The 6401-nt window shown below is 38.4% G+C and overlaps 1 long non-coding RNA gene across 1 annotated transcript; it reads left to right on the forward strand.

Moving 5' to 3' along the window:
- The first annotated feature begins 3214 nt into the window (after window positions 1-3214).
- On the forward strand, window positions 3215-5663 carry LOC148689426 (uncharacterized). The gene is made up of 5 exons (XR_015958819.1): window positions 3215-3760; window positions 3855-3998; window positions 4099-4261; window positions 4363-4436; window positions 5390-5663. It is a non-coding gene; the product is annotated as an uncharacterized LOC148689426 (long non-coding RNA).
- Window positions 5664-6401: the final 738 nt, after the last annotated feature.

Below are 6401 nucleotides of genomic sequence, written 5' to 3' on the forward strand. Positions count from 1 at the left end.
ATAGATGGGACATAGAACTGCAAATTATGTCCAAAGCCAACAGAAGCCCTAGCAGTCTTCTTTGCCACAACTGGCGCCGATCCAGCAAGTTCCTGGATCTATTAATTATGGTCAGTTAGGCCGTGGTGTACATGAAAGAAGTATTTACACTAATAGAGGTTGTGGGAGACAACAACAAGCCCAGGGATGTGTTAACCACACATCACTGCAAGATACTCAGAATTATTCGGATTTGATTAGGAGTACGATAATTATTCTTAATGTTTTAGCTAAAGTCTATTTGTTATTAATGTAGAAATTTTACGTTATTATTGTTATTGCCTAGAAAGTAGTCATTAAACGCGGTTGAGACGTGTGTATGTATTTCCCAATGAGTGGCAAAATAGTAATATTACACCCTCGAGAGTTGTTGCTTACTTATCGAGACAACGATGATTTATCAGTATTGCGGGCTGCAGACCGTAATATTAATAACTTATTCGTGGATTCGTTAAGCAAGTAAACCGGTAGGTTATCCTATGTTAGTATCGTACTTATTCAGAGTGCTCGGTAATAGTAGAGTATGTATTGTTGCCAGCTACTTTTGTTCCATTAGATTGTGGATTTCGATGTTATTCTAGAGCATATTATGTTATGATACTTGGCATGACATACATTCCTATTGTCTAGCATAATTTGAGACATATTACGTATATGAGTATATACTTTATTTCCGGGAAACCAGTTATTTTCCATCGGTCTGGATGACTAGAGATTACTTTTGTAAGTATGCAAAGTGGAGTGAGGCAGGCCGTTATTTATGCTGTGAGAGCAAAGAGATTATTATCAAAAGGCTGCCAAGGATACTTATCTCATGTAGTGCTAAGAGATGTCACTTCTAGTAGTGTGGAAGAAGTGGGAGTAGTCAAACATTTACCTGACGTTTTCCCTGAGAATTTACCTGGATTGCCGCTAGTCAAGGATGTAGAGTTCACTATGGATTTGTCTCCAGGTACAAACCATATATTATAGAATGTTGCCTTTTGAACTAAGAGAATTGGAAATTGGTTGATAAAGGTTTTTATTCAACCTAGTACATTACGTTGGGGGAACCCCAGTTTATTGGTGAGAAAGAAAATGGACGTTAAGGCTGTGCTTTGATTATAAGCAGTTGAATCGAGTAACAATTGAAAACCGTTATTCGTAACCTCACATTGATGGTTGTTTGATCAGCTTCTAGGTGATTGTATATTTTCTAAGATGGACTTGAGGTCTGGATATTATTAGTTGAAGATTATCGGTGAGGATGCCCTTATGATAACTTTCAGGACTCGTTAAGGTCATTTCAAGTGTTGGTGATGCCATTCGGAGTGACGAATGCATCTACTACTTTATGAATTTGATGAATAAAGTATTCCAATGATATCTAGACCGATTTGTTGTTGTTGCTATTGAAAAGATTGATAAGACTAGAGCAAAGTATGCTAAACATCTTAAATCGGTATTGCAAAGATCGAGGGAACGTCGATTATATGCTAAGTTTAGCAAATGCCAATGTTGGATGAATCAAGTAGCATTTTTGAGATATATTATATCTGCTTCAGGTATTCCAGTGAATTCATAAAAGGTAGCAGAAATTGAGAATTTAGAACAACCACGAATCGTGATTGGGATTCGGAGTTATCCTAGCTTAACAAGCTATCATGGACGGTTCGTGAAAGATTTTTCAGTCATTACTTTGTCATTGGCAAGATTGTTGAGAAAAGAGGTTATGTATGAGTGGGAAGGAAATTGTGAGCAAAGAATTCAACAACTGAAGTATTTCCTCACTCATGCACGTATTTTAGTATTCCCAGAGAATAGTGGTAATCATAAATTTTTAGTGATATTTCTTGAATGGTATTGGATGCATGTTGATGCAAATGTTAGGGTGATTACATACGTTTCACGACAAAAGGAACCTCGTGAAATGAATTACCCTACTGATGATTTGGAAGTCATGATTACCATTCTTGCTGTGAAGTTATGAAGACATTATATTTGGTAAGAATGCAAGATTTTTACGAATCCAAAAAGTCTCCAATATCCATTACTTGGAAGGATTTTGATATAAGGCAGCGAAGGTGGATTGAATTGTTTAATGAACATGATTGTACGACCAGGGTGATCGTAAAATTGTTCTAGCTGATGCACTTGGTGAAAAGACTGCGGTAAGAGTTAATGTCTGGCACGCTTGCCAAGATTGTCTTCTTGTGGATTGGAAATCAACTGAAGTAAAGTTGAGAATGGAAGTTTGAGAAGAAGTTGTAATTGCTAATTTTCAAGTTAAGTCTTTTTAGTAAGGTCGTACTCAAGACTCAAATGGTTAACGAAGAAAATTAAGAATTAACCAAGGCAAAGAAAGAAGGGAAAAAGAAAGATTGCTGAGTTCGAGAATAGGATGGTTATGATTGAACTTGAAGTGATAGTTGATCAATGTACCAAGTTAGTACATTTACTCCAGTGTTGAGTAACAACCACAGTGCAACAGTACTTATATGTTTTATGGAGAAGAGATTTGGGTTACGGAACTGCTGAGTTTCTTAAGTATGTTGGTTGCACAGTTTCCAAAGTAACGCCATAAGGACCATGAAATGTGTCGATTTTTGCTGATTTGTGGAAGAAATGCTTCTGGATAGAGAAGATTCGATCACGAAAGAGTTTTGGTAGGCCCTGAAACTATGGATGAGTCTTCTCAAAGTATTCAGGTGATTAAGTTTAACCTGAGAGTAGCCAGGAATGGCAAAAGAGATTAATAGTTGAACATGTCACTAATCGAGTGTTTAACGTAGATGATCTTATAATTTTGAAGTTTTCACTTTAGAAAAGTATGTTTCGGCTGGGAAAGGAAAGCAAATTAAGTCCTAAGTACATCGGACTTTATGTGATCATCGAAAAGTATGTGAAGTTGCTTGAATTACTTCCAGAGTTATTGTAAGAGCATGATGTGTTTCATGATTCAACATTTTTAGAAATTTCATCACGAAAAGAAATAGTGAGATTTGGAAAGGAGACAAAATAAGTCTTAAACACATCAGACCGTTTTTGACCACTAAAGGAATCGATGAAGTTGCATACAAGTGGTGATGTCTTCAGAATCGGCTAAGGTGCATAATGTATTATATTTCAATGCGTTGTCACTAGGTGGCAGATTCGTCACATGGAGTTCCGGTGCAACTATTGAGAATTAATCCGGATTAAACTGGTTGAGGAACCAATGACGACTTTGGATTGGAAAAAGAATGTATTGAGAATTAAGACAGTGTAATTGGTAAAGAATTTGTGAAGAAAGCATTCAGTGGAAGAAATTACGTGGGAGAATCGGATGAGAGAGATTTATCCGAAGCTATTGTATGAGTTTAGATGATTAAGTTGGTTGTTGGAATTTCGGGGACGAAATTCTATAAGGAGGGAAGGTTGTCACAACCCGTCCCGGAATTTTAATTCCGAGGACGTGAAGTTATGAAAATGCCCTTAAACGGGACTAAGGGGCGTAAAATATGTTGTAACTTGATGATTTGGGGATTGGGTAGGATCCCACCTCCCTCAAATCTCTCCCTCATTCCCGTACCTTGTCTCTCTCTCTCCTCCCTCACAAATCTCTCATTCACTCTCCGTTCTCTCTCTCTCCTTCGAACTCACACGGACCACCCACAAACCACCCTAAAACTATACCAACGAAGGATCTAAGACCACCATCGTACTCCTGAGGACCACACGAACACGATGGTACCAATTTCAGGTGAGTTTCACTTCGGAAAATATGGATTTCAATTTCACTGTGCGTGTGCACTGTTCATGCACACGCAAAACTTGATGTTTTTGGGATTTTGAAGCTTGTAGGAAGCTTGGTGAGGTCCTAAGGAAGCTCGGAGTGCTTCGTTTGAAGGAATTGGACGTCGGGATCATCGTGGTCAAAGTTGGCCGGAGCTTTCGAGGGGTTTTCCGGCGAATCCACGGCGAGTTAGGGGTCAAGGCAGGTATGGATCTGTTCGTCTCGTCAATAACTTCATTTTGATATATAGTACGTCGAAAATGGTTAAGAAATGAAGAAGTTATGACACTTTGAAGTTTACCCAGAAATTCCGGCAAAACACCCACCGTCGGCGAAACCAGTCCGGCGACGCGAGGAAGAAGACGCGCGCGTGGGCAGCGCGTGAACAGTGCGCGTTGGGGCGCGTGAGAGCTCCAAATTGAGTTCTGAAAATTGTCACGCGTTCGTGACGTCGTGTAGATCACCGTGGTATATTCATACACCCAAATTGAGCAACGTATGAGAAAGTTATGGACGAATGTTTGGTGTATGTGCGTTAAATAACGTCAATTTGATTACTTTTTGTATAGGTGAAAATTATACAGAGGAAGAATGTAACCAAGCTAGGGGAGGTTCAGGGACCTATGAGACGTCGATGTGATCAGTGAGTGGGCAGTTATTTTTCAGTATATATATATATATACGTATGCTTGACGTATTTTAAAAGAAATACGAATTAAATATCCTGTCATATATGCATCATATTTTAATATGTGCATTACCATAATTATGCATACTGTTGCATGGTGCTGAGGAGGCCCAGGTAAGCTACATTTAATATACATTTGATATACGTATGAATACGTTTGGAATACGATTGAAATACTATCATCACATGCATTAGTAGTGGCATACAATTATATATGTGTATTTGGTGCTGTGGACGCACAGGTAAGTGCCAGGTAAGTGGTATTCATGTTTGTATTCAGTAGTAGTTGAGATGTTTAGAGAGCTCATAATCTGCACCCCCGGTGTTAGTGCTCCCGCCCGAGGCCAGGGCACAGCCTTCACGTGTATGTTCACCAGCACCGCATGCTCGCCTTGGATCCAAGTTAGGTGCAAGCCTGTCGTACAGACCACATTAGGTGGTTCCGACTTGTAGGTGACCCGCGATTTATCGCACAGCTTCACGTGATCGTAGCACTAGAGCATATATATATTACACCCAGCCTGTCGTACAGACCACGTTAGGTGGTTCCGACTCGTGTGCAGATTCAGATATTGAGTTGAGATTGGAGCTCTATATGCAGCTGTACAGGTCACGTTAGGTGACTCCCGGCTGCTAGATTATATGTTATTGATGTGATTTACGCTTGAGCACTTACATTTGATTATGAGTTTCCGTTGTGGCATATTCTCGAGCATGAATGGCATATTTATGAGCATGAATGATATATCTTTGAGCATGACTGGCATATCTATACATACGTATATATGTTATATTCTGGGAAACTATACTTGTTTTACGGCGAGAGGTTAGTATATGCAAAAGAGAAAAGAAGGTTTTGAATATGTTCGTTTTGCTGACCCACTCAATTTTGTTTTGCGCCCCTCCAGGTTCAAGAATTGCAAAGGTGTGGTGACTACGAGGAAATTCAACGGTGTTCTGACAGAATGGACCAAATAAGGACTCACCTTCGGGTGTTTCATTTTAGAAGTTGTATATTTTTAAAGCTTCCGAACTGTGCAAATGGTTACGTCACTCTCACGTGACGGCCAGCATGCCCTCCTTCGGGACGGGGTGTGTCAGAAGGAGCCCGATCTCAATCCCTGTAGCTGTTCTCGATCTTGAGGATACGAATCGATAAAAAGAAATTCATATTAACCCAGCCACTTTCATCGCCATGTTTTAGATTGAGATCTTGAGGTTGATTTTTGGGTTTGGTTCTAAGACAAGGGAAGAAGAAGGCCAGGAGAATCGAGTAAGAGAGGAGATAAAAAAAATAATAAAATATTTGAAGCTGCTGTCAAATTTGACAATAACCCCCTTACTGCCAATCCATGTCATAGCCACATAGGAATTGAAATTTCGGTTGGAGAATATTATTGTGGTCTTTTTTTTTTTAACTGTTGTAGCCTATGTGGACATTTTAACATCTCCTTTGGAGATGCTCTAAGAATTTAATTTCGTCAATCCTCTTCTACGCAATAAATGACTTTCGTTTTAATAAATAAGATAAATTTTTTATTAAATTTGTCATTAATCAGTACTAAAAAAGAAAGAGAACTTTCTATTAAAAAAGTCTCAATGAACAAAAGTCATTAACACATATTTTTCCTAAAAAACTTCATTAACTTAGTAAAGTTTTACGCATAGATACATAAAAAATATTCAAAATTTATGGTACATTGTACATTTGAATTTTTTTTTATATCAATTTTTAGTACGTTTAGGTTCCAAATGTAGTGAGAAATCAAATGTGCCAAAAATCTAAATGTACCATAAAAAGAAATGTGCCTATTGTCAGGTAACATTTTTGGTACGTCTAAATTCCAATTGTACCAAGTAACCAAATGCGCCAAAAATCCAAATATACCATAAAACCAAATGTACCCATTTTCAGGTACC

This window comes from Pyrus communis, chromosome 17 (assembly GCF_041283825.1).
Source record: "Pyrus communis isolate YQ-2024b chromosome 17, ASM4128382v1, whole genome shotgun sequence".
Taxonomy (NCBI): Eukaryota; Viridiplantae; Streptophyta; class Magnoliopsida; order Rosales; family Rosaceae; genus Pyrus; species Pyrus communis.